This window comes from Hippopotamus amphibius, chromosome 13 (assembly GCF_030028045.1).
Source record: "Hippopotamus amphibius kiboko isolate mHipAmp2 chromosome 13, mHipAmp2.hap2, whole genome shotgun sequence".
Classification (NCBI taxonomy): Eukaryota; Metazoa; Chordata; class Mammalia; order Artiodactyla; family Hippopotamidae; genus Hippopotamus; species Hippopotamus amphibius.
In genome coordinates, this window is record NC_080198.1 from 52,314,626 (window position 1) to 52,329,682 (window position 15,057).

The following is a 15,057-nucleotide window of genomic DNA, read 5'->3' on the forward strand; positions in this document are numbered from 1 at the left end:
ACTCCACAGGCCCTACAGCAGCAGCTGGTCCCACTGGAAGCACCCTTCTGGCAACTCTGTCCCTCTGATGCATCTATCGGCCTCTGTGCCCACCCAGCCCCAATCCCCTCATCATGGTCATGTCCTGTGTCCATACCTTGTGTGTTGTTGCCCTGCGGTTCTCTGTCCTCTGCTCTCTTTCCTTCTCAGGCTGCATGTTCTGCCTTGGTGGCCCATCTGTGCACATGGCAGGACACCCCCGGGGTTCTGAGGACACCTATGTCTGTCCCGCCCTCTCTGCCCTCCATTGAACATCTGTCCCAGTCACCCCTCCCCGCCCTAGCAGATTGCACTTGACAGGACAGGCCAAGAGCGGAACGCATCCATCCCCCAGTCCACGTGCAGCTACCTGGGGAGATGGCCCCACCAGCCACAAGGTCACTCAAAACTTAGGGGTCGTCCTCAATGCCACCCTCTCCTGTACCTCACACCTCATCTGTCCCTAAACCCATCAACTCTGCCCCACAAACTTCTCTCCATTCCCTTCCTTCCTCCCTCCTCCCGTGGTCACCACCCAACTCACCAACTGCATCATTACTTCCCTGGACTCTTTTTTTTTTCCTTGTAAGAAATTTTTATAAAAAAGTATAAAAGTTATAGGCATAAAATTACTCAGTTATTTCACCTAATATCTGGGGGGGGGGGTTGTAATAAAAATACATGTAAGGCCAGACACTATCAAACTCCTAGAGGAAAACATAGGCAGAACACTCTAGGACATCCATCAAAGCAAGATCCTTTTGGACCCACCTCCTAGAATCATGGAAATAAAATCAAGAATAAACAAATGGGACCTCATGAAACTTAAAAGTTTTGCACAGCGAAAGAAACCATAAACAAGACTAAAAGGCAACCCTCAGAATGGGAAAAAATAATTGCCTATGAAACAACGGACAAAGGATTAATCTCCAAAATATACAAGCAGCTCATGAAGCTTAATACCAAAAAAGCAAAGAACCCAATCCACAAATGGGTGGAAGACCTAAATAGACATTTCTCCAAAGAAGACATACAGATGGCCAACAAACACATGAAAAGATGCTCAACATCACTCATCATCAGAGAAATGCAAGTCAAAGCCACAATGAGGTATCACCTCACACCAGTCAGAATGGCCATCATCACAAAATCTAGAAACAACAAAAGTTGGAGAGGGTGTGGAGAAAAGGGAACTCTCCTGCACTGTTGGTGGGACTGTAAGTTGGTACAGCCACTGTGGAAAACAATTTGGAGGTTCCTTAAAAAACTACAAATAGAACTACCATATGATCCAGTAATCCCACTCCTGGCCATATACCCAAAGAAAACCAGAATCCCAAAGGAAACTTGTACCATAATGTTTATTGCAGCACTATTTACAATAGCCAGGACATGGAAGCAACCTAAATGCTCATCAACAAATGAATGGATAAAGAAGTTGTGGCATATATATACAATGGAATATTACTCAGCTATAAAAAGGGATGAGATGGAGCTATATGTAAAGAGGTGGATAGACCTAGAGTCTGTCATACAGAGTGACGTAAGTCAGAAAGAGAAAGACAAATATTGTATGCTAACTCACATATACGGAATCTAAAAATGGTACCGATGAACTCAGTGACAAGAACAAGGACACAGATACAGAGAATGGACTGGAGAACTCGAGGTATGGGAGGGGGCAGGGGGTGAAGGGGAAACTGAGACGAAGCGAGAGAGTAGCACAGACATATATATACTACCAACTGTAAAGTAGATAGTCAGTGGGAAGTTGTTGTGTAACAAAGGGAGTCCAACTCGAGGATGGAAGATGCCTTAGAGGACTGGGGTGGGGAGGGTGGGGGGGAGTCGAGGGGGGGCAGTCAAGGAAGGGAGGGAATGCGGGGATATGTGTATAAAAACAGATGATTGAACCTGGTGTACCCCCCCCCCCAAAAATTACTCAGTTATTTCACCTAATATCTGGGGGGGGGGGGTTGTAATAAAAATATACCTGTCTTTTCTTATCCAATGGAAGATGGAATCCAGTAGGAATGGATTCCTTTCTTTCTTTTATATCACTATAAATCCTGCTTCCTGGATCCTGCCCCTGAGACACAAGAGATACCCAAACACTGATGTACAGACATGCACAAAGAGACACAAATACATGGATACAAGACAGTCTCCTTCACAGTAGGCACCCCCTTCCCCTGCACTATACCACACCATATCACATCACACAGAAACACACAGAGATACACAGTCTCATGAAAACTTCTTTAGTGTAAGTGAAAGAGCTGGCAGAGATCTGATGGTTTTAATCTTGGAAATAGCTTTCATTATTCTCTAAATTTCTCTGCTTTGTTTCTCATTTGAAACCCCTGAGTGCAATAGTTTTCATACAACAACCCCTGAGCTCATCAGCCTGCCTCCAGTCTCTGTCTGCCCCTCCCCCAACTCCATCTTCCACTCTACGTCAGATAATCTTTCAAAAATGGCCACTTGCCCCCACTGCACCCCTCCCCCCACAATAGATCAAGGACTGAGGACCAGATGGGCAGAGGGATGTCGTGCAGCCGCTATGATTAGATGGTGACCAAAGCTGCTCTGTTTCCTTTCTTGACTGTGTGTTAACCTCCAGCAACGAGACACAGCTCCAGGGAGGACAGCAGAGAACAAACCCAGGTCAATCCTGCTTCTGTCACTGGGGCAGATTGAGAGCTAGAAGTAGAAAGACCTTGAGTCACAGAAGGAAAAATTATAATCCTAGCACACCTGAGATTCAAAGGGCTGCACTGGTTCTTTGCCCATCTTTGTCTTCACTAGATGGGGAGGCCTTAGGGTCCCTGTCTATGTGGCCCTTGGATCCAACTGAGGAACGTCACAGGCGGTCAGTGCATCTTATAGAATTTTAATGCACATCTCACACCTCACTGCTTAGGTGCTCCTGACTGGGTCAGTGAGAGAATCTCTGAGAAGAACATTCTTCTCTTTTAGAGAAGTATGGGTTAATACTGAGAGAGGCAGCTAGGAACAGGAGCAGGAGAGGAAGCGGTTGTTGGGGGTGGACAGAGAAAGAGAGAGAGACTGCGTGAGCTGGACGTCTCTGGGTGTAAGAACTGTGGAATATTATTCAAGCATCTTAGCCAGGAGTGTAGACTGCGCACATTTCGGTGGATTAGCTCTGGGGATGGCAAGGAAGAATCTGGGCAAGGCTGAGCAGGGCTCACTCACGTTGCTTATTCCTCCTCATTGGGTGAGGAGGAAGCATCCTTGGCTGTGAATAGCACAGAGCTGTGAACTGTGGTGCCTGTCCTGGCTGATACAAATGTGCCTGAGCATTGCCCCGGGTGGGCTGCCCTGGGCTCAGGTAGCCCTTCTCCTGCCTGGTCCTCTCCTGCCTGGTTGAGCCAAAGACAGCCTGGGCCCCCACCTTCCTCAGGACCTCACGCTGCCCTCCTTCTAGGCAGTGGCAGGAGACGAGAGGGTTGGATGACCTGTGTTCATTCTAAGAGAAGCTTTCTGGGTGTCTTCTGGATTTCCTACGAGGTCAGAGCTTTTTTGGTCGTAATCCAGAGATTAATGCAGAAATCCTTGCTCTGTATCTTGTTATTATTATGTTATTATTATTAGCCTTCGTTAACTGGCCGACTTATTTAAAAGTTGTCACCTTCCCAAACCTGAAAGTAGCATCACTACCCTTTCCCTTTACTTGTTCTTCAGTAGACCTTTTATTTATGATGTCGGAGGTTTGCAGCATGTATGGAACGTACTTTTAAAATATCAGGTTCCAGGCTGTGGTGAGGTTCTAGAAGAGCACATGAGACTGGAAATATTCCTGTAGTCATTTTCAGGAAATATAATCTGCCTCACTCATCTTCAGCAGTTTCCCACCCAGCTCAGTAAACTCCATACACACTGTTCTTTGAAATCTGTTGCATGTCTTTTGAAGGCATGTGCTATGGTCTGAGTGTCTGTGTCCCCCTCACTCATGTGTTGAAAACCTGATGCCCAGTGTGATGGTTTGGAATCGGGTCTTTGGGCCACAAAGCCCTCACGAATGGGGTTAGGGACTGTATAACAGAGACCCCAGAAAGTCCCTGGCCTCTTCCTTCAGGTGAGGACACAGTGAGAAGTCTGTGACTCAGAAGAGGGCCTTCACCCAACCATGCTGTCACCCTGGTCTTGGACATCCAGCTTCCAGAACTGCGAGGAATGAATTTCCATTGCTTTTAAGGTACCCAGGCTGTGGTATTTAGTTTATACCAGTCTGAATGGACTAAGTCGGTGTATATAGACTTTACCACACTCCTGCAGGTTAGGGATCATTATCCACACTTAGAGGATTGATAAGTGGCAGAACAAGGATTTAAGCAAGTTTTCTTCTCTCCCACCACTGCGCCCAATGTGCGGTTCAAATCTCACTTCCTCCCTTCTGACCGATATTCTGCACAGATTCCGTAACTTCACAGCCAACAGTGGTTAGGAACACAGTCTATTTCAACATCTACAACCCAGTCTTATCTGTGTTTAAAACCCCAATCTCCTATCCAGTGTTAGGACCTCATCTTGTCTCCCTTGCCCCCCCAGCTCGGCTAAAGCTGGGGTGTGAGGTTCGTGCAGTAGAGAGGGGCGTAGGCTCTCAGGCACCCCTCTTCTCCCCGACCCCTTTCAGTGTCAAAGCTTCTGCAGGTGCAGCTGGGAGGAGGGGCTGGGACAGCGACCGAGGGTCTTTCTCACTGGCTGCCCCTGGTGCTGGGCGTGGCTCCCGGCTTCCCTCTGGCTCCTGGTGGTCCACGTGGATGGCAAGCAGTTTTTCCTGAGATGCTGTGCACTCTGTCCCACCCTCCTGATAAAGACCCTTCAGAGAGGACAGTGTGTTATCACCTCCGGAAGTTTGTATTCGAATCCTCTCCGGATGGGTGGTGGCCATGGGCAGCTGTGAGTCATTCACACAGCTTCTTGGCTTCTGTCTCCTTTTCTAACCTCTGTGACATTCATATGAAGTCACAAACTTCCACGGCCTCTTCCAAAACCTCCAATGGCCTTGAAGAATGGGGGGTGGCATGGATGTCGCTCCCACCTTGTTTCCAGACACACCACACCAGTTCCCTACGAGCCACACTGGTTGCCCACCCTGAGAACTCCCCAGGCAAGAAGGCTCTGGTCACGCTGCCCATTTCCTGGGGACACTGCCAGCGTCACCTGGGAACTCCCTCCCTCCCTCTCGCCCTGGCAGCCGGGATCCTAGGCTGGGCATGTGGGTGTGTGCAGCCCAGTGGGTGTCTGGCCAAGGGGTGAGGTGTGCACCTGCGGCCCCGCTTCATCCTGTGGGGGGCCCCAGGGGTCCTCATTTGACTTGGGGTGCAAGGGGAACTGGTTCAGTGGCCTTTTGATGAACCTTGAGCAGTTTCCTGCTTTCTTTAGAATTTTGCCAGGGGATGGAGTTCTTATTCTCTTTCTCTCCAGCTTTACCCTGAATCTCAACTCTGAGCCAATAGGAAGCTCCCCACTCAGTGCCCAGGTACAGTTGCAAAGCAGCGGTGGTGGCCTCACATTTGTACTCTACATTGTACAGAGTAGGGCACCGACCACTGAGGAAAAGCAGGCTTTACTCTAGGTGGACAGACTCTGGTCAGGTGCACACCTGGAGCAAATTACTGGGGCTGCAGAAATGTCACACCCTGATTAGCATAAGTCTCTGGGGATCACCCTGGAGCTGGGATGAGATTTTTCTCACCCAAATGACTGGGCTGTGGGTTCCCGGAGGCAGTGTGCATTAGGACTTAAGACATTTACTGGAAAACCCTCTTCCTGGTGCATTAGGACTATCAGCTCATTGAGGGCAGGGGCTATTTGGTCCACCACTGTAAGTGTTCCCATGCTTAAACTCGAGCCTGGCATGTGACAGAGGTTTCAGTGAAGTGTTGGTGAACTGAATTCAAATAACAGGAAGTAGAGCTTGGAGCACCAAGCATTTCTGATCTGCCTCCCTCAAAGATTAATGGGCTCCATTTATATGCACAGGCAATGCCTACTTTTCAACCTGCCACATTTGCCTTCTTTACTTGCTATTTCCTAGTGGACCCCTAGGCTTTACGTCTTGCCTTCCTGGTCCCTTCGTTCTACAGTCTTTGGTCTGTGTGATGGTTTCTACCCACGTTGGCAGAGCCTTGCCTGGGTCTGCCTGAGGATGGTTACTGCTATAACATCTGTTTCCAGGAACATACTGCATTTTAATTGCATCTTAAAATCGGAGGCGTCCTGTACCGAGTTACCTTTGGGGGATTTGTTGTGGAGTACTATTGATTTATTTAAATTCATAGCCTACTCACTTCTGGAATTAAAAAAAAAAGACAACTTGAAGCTGTTGATGAATGAGACAGAATTCTAGAGAATAAACACTTCTGGTCCTGGATTTTAATTCTGATTGTCACTGACTTGCTGTGTGACCTTGGGCAACTCATTTGACCTTCATAGACCTCAGTTTTTCTCATCTGTGGAATGGAGTACTGAGTGTGTCGGAGTGGTGGGGGGGTGAGTGGATAGATGTTTACTACGTGGAGCCTGTGGTTTTCTCTTGAACTGCATTCTATGATCCTGCAAGTGCAGACGTGTCAAAAACCTTGTTTGATGTGCACATTTACAGGACAGTAAATGATAGAAACGGACTGTGGAAACACTGTAGGAAACCTTTCTTACGAGAAGTCACCTTTTTATTCTGCATTGTGGCCTATTTGTACTGATTGACAGAATGCTTCCGGAACCCACTAAGTGCTGACATTAATCATATTGCCAGCACATGTCAGGCCAGGAACCCCTAGAACACGACTCAACTTTATTATTTTCCTCTCTGCTTTTGTTTTTAATAACGATGGCACACCCCAGATAGATAAAGACATTTTAATAACTCTCTTTAGCAGAAATGTGTTCTGGCACCTGCATCATTGCTGAGAGCTGAGAGCATCTGTACCATTTCTGAGATCATGCAGAGAGAAAGCGACTTAGCTTCTAAAGCAAAGTTATGACTATAATTTTCCTCAATTGCAGTCTCGTCTCATGTGATTTGTGCTCAAGGGTACTTCAGTTGGATTGATTTCCACCAGTTGGAATATCTTACTACAGCTGGAAGCCCAAAAGGGAACAAACTGCCCTGATTCTATTAGAAACCAAATGTATTTGGTATCCAGAGAAACCAAGAAATCTGTCCCCAGGTGTGAGGAGAGTCGGGGACATGAGGGGTGAACACCAACCTGAAATTGTAGGGCCTGTGACCCCGGCGCAAGAAATCTCCAGAAGCATCCACAGCTTTTCCCTTTGGACAACAAATTGCAGCCTTCCCAGGCATAATTTTTTATTTCTTCTGACGGGAAACCACCAATGACCATTGTGACGAGAAAAAAACTGACATGAGCACTTGTCTGTAAGAAATCCCTATAATTAGGTATGCTAATTAGTCAGCATTCCGCCTTGCTTCTATTTTTAGCCGAAGACCAGCACCCTCACAACATCTTTTCCAGAAATTTCTGTGTGCTCTTTCTTGCCAAAAGTTTGCAAAGTCCATCTTAATCCACGATTAAATCAAAGGGGACCTCCCACACTGTTCCCAAGCGCCTTGCATCCCTGGCAAGCAAAGAAGGTCATACATCACATCCAGACAGGACCTCAGCACCAGGTTGCTGGCATCGCTCAGTGGGAAAGTGGGTGACCAATGGTGCTGCTCTAAGCCAGCTTCTGCTGCATGCTTCTTTTTTCCCCTTTTTATTTTACAATTCAGGAAACAGATACCAAAATGGTTTTGTATTTATGAATCTTTTGTCTCCTGTCAGGATTATTTTCCTGTTCATCTGAAGTTGCATAAATTCACCCAGAACATTAAGTTCTTAAATGTAGGTTTATTCCCTTGAATCCACTATAAAGGATTTGCAAAAGAGAGGGAAAAAGAATTATGGTACATAACAGAAAATGACTGATGAAAACAAAGAGCCATGCAGGATACACATTTTAGGAAAAGGTTTCCAAAAGGATCCACGAAGGCTGTGCTGTAAAGTATATACTCTATCACAGAAGTTCTAGATGTAAAATCAAGATGCTTATTCTTTTCTCCTTTAAAAATATTCTATTCAGGATATAAAACAATAAGCATTTTTCTTAATAGTGCCAGCTGATGAGAAAACTAACAATAAAAATTAACAAACAATAAAGTGTCCAACTTTTTGCCTGTGGCAATAACAGTGAGGAGAAAGGCAGGTGGAGAAAACAAATATTTTCTCAAATCCTATGTCAGGGTAATCTGGCTTTTTTATAAGATGGAGAAGAAAGAGGACTAGGAGAGATGGCAGATGCTGTGTATTGATCAGTGTGGGTAGGTTACACCATGGTAACGAAGAACCCAGCATCTCCATGGCTTACAACAACCGAAGTTTCCTTCTTGTTTGCACTACGTGAGCATGGTCGACCATGCTCACGTAGTGCAAACACGTTTGTGCCATGTCATCCTTATCTCAGGACTCAGGTTGATGAAGTAGCTTCTTTCTGGGACTTTGCTGGTTGTTGGGAAAGAAGAAAAAAAGAAGACGGTAAACCGCATGCTGGGACTTAATGCTTCTGCTTGGAAGTGACACATTTCACTTCTGTTCACATTCCGTTGGCCAAAACAAATCTTTCGGCCCTTCCAGAGAGAGTAGGATGTATGGCACTCCAGCAGAGAGCATCCCAAATAGGAGGGGCAATTCTATAGTCAACGAGTGACTATGAGAGTGGCCTCCCTGAGACTGAAGAGTGGGAATATAATTGACTCCAGCTGTTGTACTTTGAAATCTGGCCTGTGTTTGTGCCAGCGCCATACTCCCTATGGGCTGCTCCCCACCAAGGACTTGTCTGCTAAGGATACTAAGGCAGACAGATTCCAGGAGGCAGGGGACACTTTACTAGCAAACGTGGCTCAAGGACTCCCAAACAGCTGTGCCAAACCTTCCTCTGGCTGCACAGGGATCTTGGAGGCACCCGTGCAAACTCCTCTCCCCCTTCTTTTCTTGGGGCCACACTTTCATCATCATCTGATGACCTTCCCTGCTGTCTCCAGCTTGCTCCCTATTTCCTTTCACACAAACATCAGCCTGTTAAGTCCTTGAATGTTCAAGCCTTTCGCGGCAGAGTCTATTACAGAATATTCTACTGGAAGAAGAAATTTAGGAGGAAGAAGAAATGAAGTTGAGTGGCTGATGAGTCTCTGGGGTTGTTTGAATCACTCATACTTAGAAATACATGTGGGTGTCTGGAATGACAGGTATCCCACAACAGGGACCATGCTGTCTGTACGATCAGGATATGTCTAGACATAGACACAGGTATTTGGGTTCTGTCCTTAATTGGTTGGTCAGAGTCCTGCTCAAAGTCCTTCTAAGCAAGATGGTGCTACTCATGGCCTCCTGCTAGGGAAGCAGCTCTCAGAGCTGTGTGTCACAGCACGTAACTGACCCCGGCCTAAAGGAGTTTAGGTCTAAGCGCAAGAGCAGCCAACAATAGATGGTCATTCGGTGATGTGTGAAGAGCCCTGTCTCAATACAGGCAATGGATCACGGGAGGAAAAGTCAATCAGTTCTCTTGAAATTTGAACTGGGACTTTTTAGTTTAAGTTCTCCCGGGAGCAGACTCTGAGAGGATAACATGGGTGTAGGAAGTTTATTTGAGAGGTGTGGTAGTTAATTTTATGCATCAACTTGACTGGCCTAACGGATGCCAAGCTGGTAAAATATTATTTCCGGGTGTTTCTGTGAGTGTGTTTCTGGATCAAACACCCTGATCAAATTAGCACCTGGTTCAGTCGACTCTGTACAGAGATCCACCCTCACCAGTGTGTGTGGGCATCATCCAATGGCCTGAATGGAAAAACAAGGCAAAGGAAGGGCAAATTCTCTCTCACTTCTTGAGCTAGGATGTCCCTTTTCTATTGCCCTTAGACATTACAGCTCCTAGTTCTCAGGCCTTTGGACTCTGGGGCTTACACTTGTAGATCCCTGGTTCTCAGGACTTTGTAATATGATTGAATTACACCACTAGATTTCTTGTTCTCCAGCTTATAGATAGCAGATTGTGGGGCTCATTGGCCTCCATAACTGAGTGAACCAATTCCCATAGTAAATCCTCTATATATCTATCTATCTCCCTACCTACCCAACTATCCATCCATTTGTCCATCCTATTGGTTCTTTCTCTCTGGAGAACTCTGCCTAACATTGGAGGTGATTCCATCATAAGTAGAAACTATGATGGCAAAATGTGACATGTAGGGGGGAAAAATCTACTGGAGTGAATGAGTGGTTAGAGGGCAACTAGAGCTCACCCATATTGAGGACCCTTTGAAAAACCATGTGGGACTCATATAGATTTGTTCCCCTGAAGACATGGAAACAGGACCCTTACTCACACATGCATGGAGTGTCCATTACAATAAGTAACACCCCCATCACAGTGAGCAATGACAACTCCATCAGTTGAGGGCTATTACCTCTAGGGCATCACACCTTTACTCTTCTGGGTTGTACGTGCCAGCTGAGCAAGCACCCATGGGACCTCTGGTGAAGTCAAAAGGTGCTTGAACTGGGCAGCTCTGACTGTTGGAAACTCTACCACAGCTGCAGTGGCCTTAGGGGCAGTCAGAAGTGGCCTTAATAGCAACTGCAAGGACTTATAGGGAGAGAAACAGGAGCAGGAATTGAAAAGACACAGAAGAACAGGAGGCAGAAAATATCAGGAAGCTGACACTACAAGCAAGAAGGAGCTATGAGGTAAAGAAGACACGAATTAAGAAAATATACATCTCTGGGGGGGACTTGAGGCAGGGAGAGTCAAGGAAGGGAGGGAATACGGGGATATGTGTATAAAAACAGATGATTGAACTTGGTGTACCCCCAAAAAAATAATAAAGAAAGAAAAAAAAAGAAAATATACATCTCAAATAGCTGGTTCGGTTGTTGGTTGATCATGGGAAAACTTTAACAGGTGACAGGGACAGCGAGTCCTGCTGGGAGCACTGACAGTCCTTTCCTTTTCTATCCTTCACATTGCAAGGCAATGTCTGTGTCTTTTAGTGGATAACATTTCTTTGTGGCCCTTGTATTACTCTGATTAGAGATTAAGTCCCCATTCCAGGTGCAAGATAGAAACAAGAAGTGGGGTTTTGCCCCTAAAGGAATGGGGTTTCATGTAGATTCTCAGGACATGGGGAAAACACAAGCAAGCATTAAAACTGCTTTCTGGGGTTCTGAGACACAATAGGGGACGATAAAGAGAGATCCTGACCCAAAAAGGGGTGCAAAGTTCCAGTTTCTCTGCAAGCCTGCTCTGCTGCTGTGGGGTGGGGCTCACAGGTGCATAGGCTGGGGATTTTCCACAGCTGGGGTCCTGACTTTGCTAAGAGGGGGAAAGAGCCTTTCCCCCATGGGTCTCAGGTGCAGGGGCAGCCTTGTGTGTCCTACTGCTTTGCCTGCCCTGAGAGCCAGCTGGCAGGTCCTTACTATCTCTGGGGTCAGGTGGGTGTAGGTCTCACTCTTACCAAGGATGGCCGAGTGTCTTCCCAACCTGGGGGTCCAGCAACAGGAGGAGGAATCTCCAGAGAAGCAGACTTTGAAGGCCAGTGGGATTTGATTGCAGGATTTCCACAGGACTGGGGGAAAGAGAGACTCCACTCTTGCAGGGCACAAAAAAAGTGGTGTGTGCACCAGGACCCAGGGAGAAGGAGGATACTGAAACAGACCTACCTGCTGGTGATGGAGGGTCACCTGCAGAGGGAAGGGGCAGCTGTGGCTCATCACAGGGATGGGGACACTGGCAGTGGAGTTCTGAAAAGTGCTCATTGACATGAGCCCTCCCAGAGTCTACCATTAGCCCTGCCAAAAAGCCTGTAAGATCCAGCGCTGGGTTGCTTCAGACCAAACAACCAACAGGGTGGGAACTCAGCCCCACCCATCAGCAAACAAACTGATTGAAGTTTTAGTGAGCTCTGCCCACCAGAGCAACACCCAGCTCTCCCCACCACCAGTCCCTCCCATCAGGAAGCATGCACAAGTCTCTTAGATAGCCTCATCTATCAGAGGGCAGACAGCAGTACAAGAAAAACTATAATCCTGCAGCCTGCAGAATGAAAACCCCAGCCACAGAAAGACAGATAAAATGAAAAGGCAGAGGACTTTGTACCAGATGAAGGGACAGGATAAAACCCCAGAAAAACAACTAAATGAAGTGGAGATAGGCAACCTTCCAGAAAAAAGAATTCAAAATAATGATAGTGAAGATGATTCAGGACTTCGAAATAGGACTGGATGCAAAGATTGAAAAGATGCAAGAAAAATCTAACAAAGACCTCGAAGAATTAAAGAACAAACAAACAGAGATAAGCAACATAATAACTGAAATGAAAAATACACTAGAAGGAACCAATAACAGAATATCTAGGACAGAAGAACAGATAAGTGACCTGGAAGACAGAATGGTGGAAATCACTGCAGAACAGAATAAAGAATAAAAAGAAATGAAGACAGCCTAAGAGACCTCTGGGACAATGTTAAACACACCAACATTCGCATTATAGGGGTCCTAGAAGAAGAAGAGAGAGAAAGGACCTGAGAAAATATTGGAAGAGATTATGGTTGAAAACTTCCCTAACATGGGAAAGGAAATAGCCACCCAAGTCCAGGAATTGCAGAGTCCCAGGCAGGATAAACCCAAGGAAAAACACACCAAGACACATAGCAGTCAAACTGACAAAAAGTAAAGAAAAAGAAAAATTATTAAAAGCAACAAGGAAAAAATGAAAAATAACATACAAGGGAACTCCCATAAGGTTAACAGCTGATTTCTCAGCAGAAACTCTGCAAGCCAGAAGGGAGTGGCATGATATATTTCACGTGATGAAAGGGAAGACCCTACAACCAAGAATACTCTACCCAACAAGGATCTCATTCAGATTCCAGGGAGAAATCAAAAGCTCTACAGACAAGAAAAGCTAAGGGAATTCAGCACCACAAAACCAGCCCTACAACAGATGCTAAAGAAACTTCTCTAAGCAGGGAACACAAGAGAAGAAAAGGACCTACACAAATAAACCCAAAACAATTAAGAAAATGGTAATAGGAACATACCTATTGATAATTACCTTGAATGTAAATGGACTAAATGCCCCAACCAAAAGACACAGACTGGCTGAATGGATACAAAAACAAGACCCATATATATGCTGTCTCCAAGAGACCCACTTCAGACCTAGGGACACATACAGATGGAAAGTGAGGGGATAGAGAAAGATATTTCCATGCAAATGAAAATCAAAAGAAAGCTGGAGTAGTGATACTCATATCAGATTAAAATACACTTTGAAATAAAATATGTTACAAGAGACAAGAAAGGACACTACATAAAGATCAAGGGATCCATCCAAGAAGAGGAGATAACAATTATAAATATATATGCACCCAATATAGGAGCACCTCAATACATAAGGCAAATGCTAACAACTATGAAAGAGCAAATTGACAGTAACACAATAATAGTGGGGGACTTTAACACCCTACTTACACCAATGGACAGATGATCCAGACAGAAAATTATTAAGGAAACATAAGCTTTAAATGACACAATAAACCAGCTAGATTTAGTAGAAAGCTCTAGGACATTACATCCAAAACCAGCAGATTACACTTTCTTCTCAAGTGCACGTGGAACATTCTCCAGGATAGATCACATGTTGGGTCACAAATCAAGCCTTGGTAAATTTAAGAAAATTAAAATGGTATCAAGCATCTTTTCTGGCCACACTGCTATGAGATTAGAATCAATTACAGGAAAAAAAAACTGTAAAAAACACAAACACGTGGAGGCTAAGCAATACGCTACTAAATAACCAACAGATCACTGAAGAAATCAAAGAGGAAATCAAAAAATACCTAGAGACAAATGACAATGAAAACACAACGATCCAAAACCTATGAGATGCAGCAAAAGCAGTTCTAAGAGGGAAGTTTATAGCAATACAATCCTACCTCAAGAAACAAGAAAAATCCCAAATAAACAATCTAACCTTACACCTAAAGAAACTAGAGAAAGAAGAGCAAACAAAACCCAAATTTAGTAGACGCAGAGAAATCATAAAGATCAGAGCAGAAATAAACAAAACAGAAACAAAACAATAGAAAAGATCAATAAAACTAAAAGCTGGTTAATTTGAGAAGATAAATAAAATTGATAAACCTTTAGCAAGATTCATCAAGAAAAAGAGGGAGAGGACTCAAATCAATAAAATTAGAAATGAAACAGAAGTTACAGCAGACACCACAGAAATAAAAAGCACCATAAGAGACTACTATAAGCAACTATATGCCAATAAAATGGACAGTCTGGATGAAATGGACAGATTCTTAGAAAGGTATAACCTTCCAAGACTGAATCAGGAAGACACAGAAAATATGAACAGACCAATCACAAAGAATGAAATAGAAACTGTGATTAAAAATCTTCCAGCAAACAAAAGTCCAGGACCAGATGGCTTCACCGGTGAATTTTATCAAATATTTGGAGAAGAGCTAACACCCGTCCTTCTCAAACTCTTCCAAAAAATTGCAGAGGAAGGAACACTCCCAAACTCATTCTATGAAGCCACCATCACCCTGACACCAAAACCAGACAAAGATACTACAAAAAAAGAAAATTAGAAACCAATATCACTGATGAATTTAGATGCAAAAATTCTCAACAAAATACTAGCCAACAGAATTCATGAACACATTAAAAGGATCATACACCATGAATGGACTGGAGAACTCGAGGTTTGGGGGGGGGCGGGGGGTGAAGCGGAAGCTGAGAAGAAGCGAGTAGCACAGACTTATATATAGTACCAACTGTTAAATAGATAGCCAGTGGGAAGTTGCTGTATAACAAAGGGAGTCCAACTTGAGGATGGAAGATGCCTTAGAGGACTGGGACGGGGAGGTTGGGGGGGGACTTGAGGGAGGGAGGGAATATGGGGATATGTGTATAAAAACAGATGATTGAACTCGGTGT